This window comes from Euleptes europaea, chromosome 4, assembly GCF_029931775.1.
Source record: "Euleptes europaea isolate rEulEur1 chromosome 4, rEulEur1.hap1, whole genome shotgun sequence".
Lineage (NCBI taxonomy): Eukaryota > Metazoa > Chordata > Lepidosauria > Squamata > Sphaerodactylidae > Euleptes > Euleptes europaea.
The window spans coordinates 20724333-20737472 of NC_079315.1; positions in this window are offsets into that span (position 1 = coordinate 20724333).

Below are 13140 nucleotides of genomic sequence, written 5' to 3' on the forward strand. Positions count from 1 at the left end.
TGAGTACTGGAGGAATCAGTGATGTGCGGCCCGGCCGGGGAGAGAGAGAGAGAGGGAAATCCTCGTGTGTGTGTGTGTGTGGGGGGGGTGCTTGTGCACATTAGCTCCTTTCTGTGGCTGCAGGGGGCGTATTGTTTGGGGTACAGACCCCAAACTTTCAGCAGAGATTCAGACAAGCCTTCTTAAGAGACCACCCAAGTTTTGTAAACATTGGGTCAGGGGGTCCCTAGATATGGGCTCCCCCGTTTTTCTTTCCATGGCTGCAGGGGGCGCATTTTGGGGGGTACAGACCCCAAACTTTCAGTGGAGCTTCAGATGAGCCTTCTTAAGATACCCCCCAAGTTTTGTAAACATTGGGTCAGGGGGTCTAGAGATATGGGCTCCACCCCTTTTCCCTCCTCCCCTTTTCCATTTATGTGGCTGCAGGAGGTGCTTTTTTGGGGATACAGCCCCCAAACTTTCAGCATAGCTTCAGACAATCCTTCTTAAGATACCACCCAAGTTTTGTAAAGATGGGTTCAGTGGGGGCAGAAATATCGGCTCCCCCCTTTTCTCTTTCCGTGGCTGCAGGGGGCGCATTTTTGGGGGTGCAGATCCCAAACTTTGAGCGGAGCTTCAGACAAGCCTTCTTAAGAGACCACCCAAGTTTTGTAAACATTGGGTCAGGGGGTCCCGAGATATGGGCTTTCCCCTTTTCCCTATTGGGATGAAGGGGATCCTGTATGCATCTCCAGAGCAAAACGTCCCGTGCCTCCTGATGAAACAGAAGACAGCCACAGTAAGACCCCTTTGGGGGCTTTAATCTATAATTTTTCTCCTGTGTGTGTGTGGGGGGGGGGAGCAGAGTCTGTGTGGGGGGGGAGGGAGCAGTTTCTGTGGGTGGGGGGGGGGGAAGCCAAAGGGGGCTTTTGCCGTTTCTGCCTGGGGTGTGTGTTCCCCATCGAGTCTCTCTCTCCCTGGTTTGAGGGGGGGTTTCAGTTGTGTGTCTTCAGGTTTTCCCTCATTCATAAGAGCGGTTAGGTCTATTTGGATGCTTGCTCAAAACTGGTTTTCAAATGGTGACTTAAAGAATGCATTTGGAGTCCCATGCAAAAGGGGAAATTCCACCCCTCCTGCACATTATGCATAGCTAGCTGCCTCTGTCCCTTTCCATGGTTTGCAAACTCCCAGGTGTCAGGTGTTGCTTTGCACAGTTGCAAAGGTGTTGCTGTCGTGTTGCTTTGCAGTTGTGTTGCAATGCTTTGCAAACTTCTCAGCTGTTTGTCAGGGCTGGGAGCTTTGTGCGTGGGCGGCAAGCTCTGCTCAGAGATGCACATTAAGGGTGGGGGGACCCCTTTTGGGGCCCATATCTCAGCCCCTCCAACCCAATCTTTACAAAACTTGGGGGGTCTTTCAAGAAATGTCCTTTGAAGCTCTGCTGAAAGTTTGGGACCTCTACCCCAAAAAATGCCCACCCAGAGCCGTGGAAAGGCGCGATTGTGTTTTTAATGGCTTTATTCGGCTGAATTTTTTTCCCGAACTTTGAATTCCCGCCGAATTGCACGGACCCGAAGCGGGGGAGTTCGGACTTCGGCATATCCCGAATCTAAACGGGCCGAATTCAGCTGAATCTGAACTATACCGAATTTTTTTTAATTCAACAGCCCTATCCAAAACAACCATGTGTTTTGGCGCAAGCTTTTGTGAGCCAGAGCCGCATTGTTCCGTGCAAAAAGATAGCTGGAATTCCAAGCAAAACAGGTCTATTGAGGAGTTGAGGGGACATAGTTGAAGACGTGAGCTCCTGCTGTCCTACAGAGCAGCGGTTTGTTTGAAACCTGTTTCCAAATGACCCCGCCAATTGTATTTCTAAAGGAACAGCAGATGGCGTCAAACAGATGGCTTGGTTATTCCGCAGCCTCTCCAGAGAAAGGAGGAGGCACTTCACTATAAGTTTACATTAACTTGACAGTAGCCCTGGACTTTGGGAGTGAACAGAGTCTGAACACATGTGATATTTAAAAGCCCTTCAGAGAAATCTGGCTAAGGTCTGCTTCCCTTGATTGTTTTATGACGATGGTTGCGATGGGGTGAAGGTTTTGTTTATCTCTGTTCATCAATAGCCTATGCTGTTGCAAAGATTCAGGTCCGGTGGTATTTGTGAAACGCAGTCACAGCATCCTTCTTCTTCCTTTCAATCACGGTGCCCTTTAGCTGTTTCATCAGTGTTGCGGCTGTTGTTTTTCTCTGGTTCCATCCCAGGATGTATCCTGTAAGGATACAAACCACACGACATAACAATTCTGCCTATCAATACATCTCTAGGACAAGTTACTGTTTGTGAATAACTGGAATGGGTTTCTGATCCTTCTAACCTGAACTGATATAAAACTATTAAATGCTTACCCAACATTATATTGTGTCAGGCTTCAGCAAATGCACGGCGTTTCAGGCAATAGAACTCAAATTCAGGCAGAGCAGCGATTCAAAGTTTTAAAATATTGTCGAAGGCTTTCACAGTCAGAGTTCATTGGTTCTTGTAGGTTATCCGGGCTGTGTAACCGTGGTCTTGGTATTTTCTTTCCTGACGTTTCACCAGCAGCTGTGGCCGGCATCTTCAGAGGAGTAACACTGAGTAACACTGAGTAACACTGAGACACTGTCCTTCAGTGTTACTCCTCTGAAGATGCCGGCCACAGCTGCTGGTGAAATGTCAGGAAAGAAAATACCAAGACCACGGTTACACAGCCCGGATAACCTACGAGAACCGATTCAAAGTTTTATTCCGAAAGTCAATGATTTCAGCAAGGAGGCAAGTAAGGCTGAAATACATGACTGGGAGGGAGAGGATACATATATAGAGCTGATACAAAAGGGTTACAGGAACAAAGAGACAATGTAGTCGTTTCCTGCTGGTAACGACTTAAGTAAAACTGAAACAGAAACAATTAAGAGCGATCAGTGGAGGAGATGGCCGAGCTCTCGGCTTTGTGTGCGGGACCTGATATCAGATTGGAGATTTACACGGGCGGGTCCCAATACAATTGTAAATCCCTGGCCGGAGCTCGTGTGCAAAACGGGGGGGGAGGAATGCACGGAGAACTCCATCTTGTTTGCGGGGAAACCATCTTGTTTGGGACCGGAGCTGTCAGAAGCCCTATCTGACATATTGGTTGGTTAAAACTACATTAAGAGCCCCTTGGCGCAGAGTGGTAAGCTGCAGTACTGCAGTCGAAAGCTCTGCTCATGACCTGAGTTCAATCCCGATGGAAGTCAGTTTCAGGTTGCCGGCTCAAGGCTGACTCAGTGCTTGCACAGGGGACCTTTACCTTTTTAAGAGTCTTGAATTGTCAGTTAACCCCTGTTTCCGTGTGTGTGTGTGCACTGTACCCTCTGAGAGATCCCTTCCAAAAGAAATGGAAGGATTTGCTTTTATTATCACAGGCCATTTATGCACGGCTGTTTCCTCGTGGTCACCCCGCCGACTGCTTTGCAGCTTTGCCTTGATTATGCTTGCGTTTTCCAACCATCAGAGGTTGCCTCGCTCTCCTCGCACGTTTCCGTGTGTTTCCCCCGCATTTTCTGGATTCGCACTTAGCCAGCCTCCAGAAAATGTGGGGGAAAGCGTGCGGAAACGCACAGGGAGAGCAGGGCAAAGCCCCGAAGTTGGCGGCGGGATGACCACAAGGAAACAGCCATGCATAAACGGCCACAGTGTTCCCAAACGCAGCTGTTTGCTTTGCCATTGACTCCTAGGGGGAAACAGCTCCCTTACACTGGAGAAAACAAAGGGGGTACACTTGCAGATGCTTCCTATGTTTGCTGATACAGAATATCAAGGCTGTTGCTTTCTTGGGTGACTTCATTTCTTCATCTTCCATCCTTGTTTCATGCCAGTGCGGCTGCTCTTAAGCTAGGTCTGTAAGACGGGCTATCTTTTTAACAGCCTTCCTAATGGCGCTATTACCGATGCCCTGCCACAATGTCAGACCCAAATATCAAGCATCAGAATTATTTCCATCTCATTCCTAATAATGTTAACTCAGAGGTACAGCCCATTGATTTTCAGTAAGTATGTATAGAATTAGAAAAGGGCAAGAGTCCAGTAGCACCTTAAAGACTAACAAAAATATTTTCTGGTAGGGTATGAGCTTTCGTGAGCCACAGCTCACTTCTTCAGAACTGTGAATTATGTATAGATTGGCAGCCTTAAATACTTTCCATCAGCTTCCCTTAATAGCCCAAGCTTCATCTCTGTCCAATAACATACATTAATCTGTCGGGCTCCGGGGTTTGTCCTCAGCATCCCTCAAGCAAAACGCATCCAGGCAAAGGCTGTGAAGCAGTTTAGACTTTATTAGGAGCAAAAGTAGACAAAGTAAGAAGCCAACTGCCTCCTGGGCATACAAGGCTACTAATGAGGAATCAGGGCAAGGATACATAGTTAAAATGCATGGCAGACTTCAATGATGGACAGGCAAAGGTAAACAGGCAAGTAGAAACCATGATAAGCTTTCTCAGGGTAGGAAGACAACATGGCTATGCAGCTGTGGTAGTTGAGGTAAACAGGACAGACATATCATACTGGGCACAGAAAGCAGGATACAGCTACTGTACAAAGGCATGAGAACTAGGCGCATGTGACCAGGGCCTTGACATCGAGCCAAACTCTGGCCTGCTCGGATCAGGAGCCAGCAGGGAGCAAAGTCAGGCTAAGGCCGAGAGGCAGGGCCTGACATAATCCTTTTCATCGAGGCGTTCTCAACCTTTCATTGAGATAACATCCTGGTTCTGGAACACAGGCCTGTTTTCCTTGCCACGCTGATCAGATACCCCTTTTTTTAAAAAAAGAAGAAGAAATGTCTTTTTCTAGGCAGGGACAATGCGTGTGCACATCCTAGTGGAATTTCAGCCAGCAGTTAAAAGGATGTCTGGTCCAGTAAGCTTCTGAACCTGCAATATGGCAACCAGCTGTTTGGACCCTGCTGCGCATTGGCTGGCAAACCTGTGGCACCCTGAACCCCCGTCACCTGGAGAGAATGGCCACTTGGACTCAATGGCATTGAAGTCCCTCCCCTCCCCAAACCCCGCCCTCCTCAGGCTCCGCCCCAAAAACCTCCCGTCGGTGGTGAAGAGGGACCCGGCAACCCTAGGTATAGGTAGACGGTGACCATTTTGAAAAATTGTGGTTTTGTGTGATTTGAATCCAATCTCTGTCAAAATGTGGAAGCTGAGTGTTTTAAACTTCCCGTTCGCCTTTCGGTTGCCCGCTTCCCTCCTCCCCAGGGACTGTGATGAAATGCCGCATTGTCTTATTAAATACTGTTAGAGAGCTAATAATCATTTTCAAGTCCTAAGTACCTTTGCGTGTCACCAGTCAAATACTAAAGATCGGGAATTGTCAATTATCAAATACTGCCGTTAACAAGTACTATGATCGGGGAACATCAGATTTCACATGAGAGCGGCAAACACCTGCAGAATAAAATGGAGGAGCATTTTGAGGAGAGTGAGTGAACCTGTTTTGATGGCCGTCACCCTTATTGTTATGCTATTGGTTTCCACGGCGCTTTGCAGAGTAATGTAGCCACGAGGAACTTTAGACAGCCAAAAAGGCAGTGGCAACAGAGGGGGGGAAGGGAAGGGAGAATTGAGGATAATTGTCCACAATAAATTATTTAGTCTTTGTGATATCACAAGATTCCTTTTTGTATTTTGCTGCAACAGACTCACACAACTTCAGCTCAAAGGGTAGTGGGGTCACTGGGCTTACTCTGGAGGCGTATGGTGCAGTGATCAGGGGACTGGCTCAAGACTGGGGAGATCAGGGCACAAACCCCCCCCCCCCCGGTCTACCATGGAGCTTGCTTTAAATGACAGTGGCCATTTATGCTTGGTAATTAGCACCTCGTTCCAGGCTGAATTGCCCCACATATTTTTTTCTTTAATTTTTCACGCTGAACCGTCATTCTGGAAGTGACTGTGAAGCCGGCGCATACCTGCTTTGCATTACTTAAGAGCCCCTTTGACGCGACCTTTGGTGTTTGCTCTGTCCCCGCCGCGAAGAATCCCCTGAAGGAACCATGCAAAATAACAGCGGTGCGTTAGCTATGCACGTGCTAATGGCTATGCAGACAGGAACGAAGGAGCAGGCGAGTGAGGGGGGGGTAGAATTTCTCCTTTTGCTTCGGGACTGTGAACAGGCATTTTTAAAGTCGCATTTAAAAAAAAAAAGAGCTATGAGCTAGCATCAAAACTGACCATGCATAAATGGCCAGTGGTAAGGACATTTGTGAGATTAAGCCCCATTGTATGAAAGAAGAAGAAGAGGAGGAGGAGGAGGAGGAGTTGGTTTTTATATCCCACTTTTCTCTACCGAAAGGAGTCTCAAAGTGGTTTACAATCACCTTCCCCCCACCCACCCACACACACAACAGGCACCTTGTGAGTAGAGTTCCCAGGTGCCCGCTAATGGCAGGCAATCTCCTGGGGATTTCTGTCGCTCCCCGCCAACACTCAGCTGTTTGCCGGGTGGAAGCAGGCGGGCTAAAAGGGGGGTAGCGATCTGCGTGATGATGTCACAAGGAGGGGAGCAAGCAAAGAGGGAGGGACCCAGAAGTTGGAGCAGCCTGCGGGCAAGCGAGCAAGCAATTAACTGTGGGGCAGGACCGTACAGGGGACAGGTGATCGTCCTGGTGGGAAGCCTCGTGGAGGCAGCCGGCGGGCGGTTGAGCGAGCAACTAATTGCAGGGCCGTAGAGTGCAGGGGGAAAGGTGGGGAGGTGCTGCCAAGGCCCCTGGGGCAGAGCTGCTGCTGCGGCATAGCCCCGGCAAGCAGTGCCTTGCCAGATTGGCAGCGATGGGCAAGGACGGGGCACAAGTACTGCAGAGAAGTGCCAGGTGTTTGCTCGAGTGCAGGCATCACAGCAGCCCCAGCCCGGTGCTGTTGGGCAGCTGCAACCCCAGTGAGGCTGAGATGGTTTGAACTGTGACTAGCCCAAGATCACCCAGCAGGCTGCATATGGAGGAGCGGGGAATCAAACCCGGTTCTCCAGATCAGAGTCCGCCGCTCTCAACCACTACACCATGCTGGACTTAATTCCAAGTTGATCTGCTTAGGAGAGTGATACCAAGCGGGTCTACTTAGACTCCTGCTCAGCTCTATTCGATGTGGCTTTTGCCCAGTCACTCCTCTCTCAGCCTAACCTTCGTCACTCAAGAAGAAGAAGAAAAGTTGATTTTTATATGCCGACTTTCTCTACCACTTAAGGAAGAATCAAACCATCTTACAATCTCCTATCAGGTTCTGACTGAAGTCACCTGAAGAAGGGCTCTTGGCAGGACCAGGCCAGGCTCTGGCTTCAGGTCACGTTCTTGGTTCACAAACTCGGCGTATAGTTTCTCGTCCTGTTATCCTGTTATTCACTCAGCCTGCAATCCATAGCTGTTGTATTGTCTACCTTGCCCTGGGAACTGTTATCTCTGAACTGTTTCACTTTGTTTTGCTTTCTCTGGTTAGAGTGCTTTTAACCATGTATTCCACCCATGTCATGCCATTAGCAGCCTTCTCCGTTCTGTAGACAGTCAGTGCTTTTAATTTACCTTTTTGCTCCTAATAAAGTATTATTGCTTCAGGACCTCCTGCCTGGATGAATTTACTTTTAAGGGATGCTAGGGGTAAACGCCTGATCCTGACATCTCCTTCCCTTCCTCTCCCCACAACAGACACCCTGTGAGGTAGGTGAGGCTGAGAGAGCTCTAAGAGAGCTGTGACTAGTCCAAGGTCACTCAGCTGGCTTCATGTGGGGGGGGGGAGAGTGGGGAAACCAACCTGGTTCTCAAGATTAAAGTCCACTGCTCCAAAGCACTGCTCTTAACCACTACACCATGCTGGATTATGGTGCAAGCAAAATGGGAAGGACCGTGAACTTCTCAGAGGAAGGGGTGAGGTGAGATCAAAATCTAATCACTTCCTTTGGTCCTGATTGGCAGCACACAAGAACTCTAGGTAGACAAACCAAATGTGATTCCCCTCTACCGATCCATCTTGCTATCCGGCCTACTGAGTAAAACAAATGGTGCCATCTGCTGGAGAAACTGCACCAGCTATGCACGAGTCCACTTGAGTCTTGCTCATCAGGTACATTTTGAGCCTATAATGGTATCTTTCGGACACCACCGTAGTTGAAAAGGCAGAACAGCGACTTTAGAGTTTGTCATCACTGCCCGATCTTTGAGTGAAATCATTGTACCCCAACGAAAGCCTGCACAGTCGCAAGAAAGCAAAAGAAGAAAGAAAGAAAGAAAGAAAGAAAGAAAGAAAGAAAGAAAGAAAGAAAGAAAGAAAGAAAGAAAGAAAGAAAGAAAGAAAGAAAGAAAGAAAGAAAGAAAGAAAGAAAGAAAGAAAGAAAGAAAGAAGTCACCGATTATTCTGATGTGGAATGGCAGCTATTGACTAGATTAGGTCAGAGTATTTCCATGAGTGTAGAACACAGGCCAAAACCATTCCTATGTCGCATTGTTATAATTGTATGATTCTTATGCTTCTGGTCCAGAGGTGGATTGGCAATTGAACACATGAACACATGAAGCTGCCTTACACTGAATCAGACGCTCGGTCCATCAAAGTCAGTATTGTCTACTCAGACCGGCGGCGGCTCTCCAGGGTCTCAGGCAGAGGTCTTTCACACCACCTACTTGCCTAGTCCCTTTAATTGGAGAGGCCGGGGATTGAACCTGGGACCTTCTGCATGCCAAGCAGATGCTCTACCACTGAGCTATGGCCTTTCCCCAGTGGCTATTAATGCCACTGGGGAAAGTTCTGGGGGGCCAAAGGCCTGGGAGGCTGCCTTCTCCCACCAGGGCCACTCCCACTCCAAGCAAATATTGGCTCTCATCCTGTTTGGGGCAGCCCTTGCAGCCCCTGCAAGTGAGCTGGCTTTTTCTCCTTTTGCCTCTCATTTGCGGGGGGTGGGGGTGTGTCCTTTCCAGGGCCGCTGTTGTCCATCCTGTTCTGATCATGTAACAGCACTTCACTAGGGTTGCCAGCCTCCAGGTAGTAGCTGGAGATCTCCTGCTATTGCAACTGATCTCCAACCAATAGAGATCAGTTCACCTGGAGAAAATGGCCACTTTGGCAATTGGACTCTATGGCATTGAAGTCCCTCCCCTGCCCAAGCCCAGCTCTCCTCAGGCTCTGCCCCAAAAGCCTCCTGCCAGTGGCGAAGAGGGACCTGGAAACCCTGTTCACAGATGCAGACAGTAACCTTGTTGTACTGATAACTCCTATGCTCACACCAAAGATCACGACCCAAGGGATACTTTCTGAGGGTAGCTATATTGGTCTGCAGTAGAACAGCTAGATTCGAGCCCAGTAATACCTTAGAGACCAACAAAATTTGGGGGGTATGAACTTTCAAGACTCAAAAGTCCTTTCGCTGTATAGGGACTCTTGAAAGCTCATGCCCCCAAAACCGTGTTGCTCTCTAAGGTGCTACTGGGCTCGAGTCTAGCTGCCCAAGGGATGATTCCCTTCCATGTTGCCCACTGCAGAAGCCTGTTCTTTGCCTGCAGCACGCCGCCTTCCTTTTTTCTGCCACAGCCTAGCCTCTGATTTCTGAAGCGCCGTCAGATTGCAAACTCACCATGACAGTTTCATTTAAAAGAAATTAAGAACATTGAATGTTTACGCTCCTGAGGGATCCGGCTGCACTTATTACGAAGCCGCTGCAATTCAAAACATATCCTGCAACGTTGGAATGGAGGAGAAACCGCGTGGTGTCATTTGGTGTTCTGTGCATGCATATTTCCAGGCAGGTATACTCAGTGGGATTCAACACCCCCCGCCCCCGGAAATTCACCTTTTACTGACCCAAGAAATTGAGGCAATCTGGTAGGAACAAATATAGACCAACCCTGACGAAAGAGGGACAACTGGAGTATATGAAGTTGAAAACTGCAGAAATTCAGAGCTGTGGCTCAGTGGTAGGAGCCCCGTGGCGCAGAGTGGTCAGCTGCAGTACTGCAGGGAAAAGCTCTGCTCACAACCTGAGTTTGATCCCAACGGAGGTCAGTTTCAGGTAGCCGGCTCAAGGTCGACTCAGCCTTCCATCCTTCCGAGGTCGGTCAAATGAGGACCCAGCTTGCTGAGGGTAAAGTGTAGACGACTGGGAAAGGCAGTGGCAAACCACCCCGTTGACATAGTCTGCCTAGTAAACGTCAAGATGTGACGTCACCCCATGGGTCAGGAATGACCCGGTGCTTGCACAGGGGACTACCTTTACCTTTAGCTCAGTGGTAGAGCATCTGCTTGGCGTTCAGAAGGTCCCAGGTTCAATCCCCGGCATCTCCAGTTAAAGGGACCAGTGCACACAACATTGCCTAAAATTTTTTTTTATCCTGCCACCATTTAGAGCAGTGGGTAAGTAACAAAGGCTGCCTGCAGGAGGCCTCCCACCATAGCAGGAAGCTTGGCAGCCCTCACCTACCAATCAGAAATAATTCAAGGGCTCACTTAAAGGTATATACACGTATAAGCATCCAATGGACCAGGCAAAGGGTTGCCCTTCTGGCAGCTCGAGGCATCCCACACTCCAGTCTCATGCAGGAAGTGAACAGGACAACTCTGGCGACAAGAAGGGGCGAGGTTATCAGCTTCATATATGAGTCTTCAGTTGAGTGCCTTCAGCCTTTGCATAGGGTTGCCAACTTCCAGGTACAAGCTGGAGATCTCCTGCTATTACAACTGATCTCCAGCCAATAGAGATCGGTTCACCTGGAGAAAATGGCCACTTTGGCTATTGGACTCTATGGCATGGAAGTCCCTCCCCTCCCCAAACCCTGCCCTCCTGAGGCTCCACCCCAAAAACCTCCCGCCGGTGGCGAAGAGGGACCTGGCAACCCTACCTTTGCTGCTTCTCCAACTTAGCCTGTGCTAGGCCTGGGCAGTTCCCTGTTATTCAGCTCCTACAATGAGGATCTGATCCATTACATCCTCATCTCAGCTGCCCACTGGACACCCTGTGCCTGAAGAGCCAGCGTGGTGTAGTGGTTAAGAGTGGTGGACTCTAAATCTGGAGAACTGGGTTTGATTCCCTACTCCTACACATGAGCTGCATTCTCTAATCTGGTGAACTGGGTTTCCCCACTCCTACACATGAAGCCAGCAGGGTGACCTTGGGCTAGACACAGTTCTCTCAAAACTCTCTCAGCCTCACCTACCTCACAAGGTGTCTGTGGTGGGGAGAGGAAGGAAGGAGATTGTAAAACCAGTTTGATTCTCCTTAAAAGGTAGAGAAAATTGGCATATAAAAACAAACTCCTCTTCTTCCACCCACCATGTTTAGGGTTGCTAGTTCTCTCTTCGCCACTGGCAGGAGGTTTTTGAGGAGGAGCCTGCTGAGGGAGGGGTTTGGGGAGGGAAAGGACTTCAATGCCATAGAGTCCAATGGCCAAAGCGGCCATTTTCTCCAGGGGAACTGATCTCTATCAGCTGGAGATCAGTTGTAATAGCAAGAGATCTCTAGCTAGGGTTGCCAACCTCCAGGTGGTGGCTGGAGATCTCCTGGAGATCAGTTCCCCTGGAGAAAATGGCCACTTTGGCCATTGGGTTCTATGGCATTGAAGTCCTTCCCCTCCCCAAACCCCACCCTCCTCAGGCTCTGCCCCAAAAACCTCTCGCCGGTGGCGAAGAGGGACCTGGCAACCCTATCTCCAGCTACTACCTGGAGTTTGACAACCCTAACCATGCTTGCCCAGGTAGATAATGGGACATGTGAGGGAGAGGGATTAGTGAATCTGCTGGATCCTATCCAGCTCCTTCAAGTAGCTCTGTGGGGAGAAGTCTGACCTAGCAATCCATAATGTTTACTGACAAACACCATGCCCAGTAGTTTGCTAGATTTTGAAGCGAGTCTCTTCTTCATGCCCATCTGTAACTCTCTGAGGGGGTGCAGGGAGGCTTCAGGTGATAAAAGGGGTTGGTAGGTTGCAGAAATAATTGGCAAGATGCTCTGAGCCGTGTTTAAGCTACTGGCATGAGGGGAATCAGAGCCTCTGTTCTCCTCCCCTCTCAGCTAAATCGCCTTCAAACACAAATTGCTACACTATGCCAGTCAGCCTTGTCCGGTATCAAATACTTTCCCCCGACATATTGTTTGAGATTTCCACCAGCCAGCGGGCTTCATCCTTTCCAGGATTTCTTTCTTTCCCACTGGATCCTAGCTGGGAGCTACCTTCCATCTCTTTCTCTCCCAACCGCTTGCTTAGATTATTCCATCTTTCGCTTAAAGATCTCCGGGCTTGGGCGTGTGCTTTGAATGTGGGCATCTTTCTTTTGAGAAGGAGAAGGAATGGTTTGCCCTTTTGTGGCAAACTGTGCAGACAGTTTCGTTCAGTCCCTGAATGAAGTGTGTGCAGACAGGACAAGAGGCTTAATATCAGATGTGCGCATTTTAGAGCAGGAACTATTAAGATGTCACTTGGCATCTACTGTGAGCCTTTTTAGGAATACAGCAGATTACAAAGATGTAGTAAACATAGGGTTTCCAGGTCCCCCTTCGCCACCGGCGGGAGGTTTTTGGGGTGGAGCATGAGGAGGGCAGGGCTTGGGGAGGGGCGGGACTTCAATGCCATAGAGTCCAATGGCCACAGCGGCCGTTTTCTCCAGGTGAACTGATCTCTATCGGCTGGAGATCAGTTGTCATAGCAAGAGATCTCCAGCTTGTACCTGGAGGTTGGCAACCCTAAGTAAACATGGCAGTAACATGACATAGCTGGGGTGAAAATCTGTGCAATTGATCCGGGCTGAAATGTGTGTTGTGAATCATGACTTAATTGCAGCACTTTTAACTGTTGGTTTCTGAAACTTGCTGTAGAAACTTTTGTACATCAACATGGAGTAGTAAAAGAAATGCAGGTTCATAGCTGCTACCAACTTTGCTAGCCATTAAGTGCAAGAACCCTGCCACCTTTTTTTTTTTGGCATTTCTGTTTTCTTAACACAGACGACAAGAGTATTTTGCCACTGTTATATAAATGTCATATACGTTCCCACCACCGCCACAAAAAATGTGATTGAAGTGCTATATAAGGGTCTGGAAGGCCCAGGTTCAAATCCCCATGAAGCTTGCTGAGTAGGGTTGCCAACCTCCAGGTACTAGCT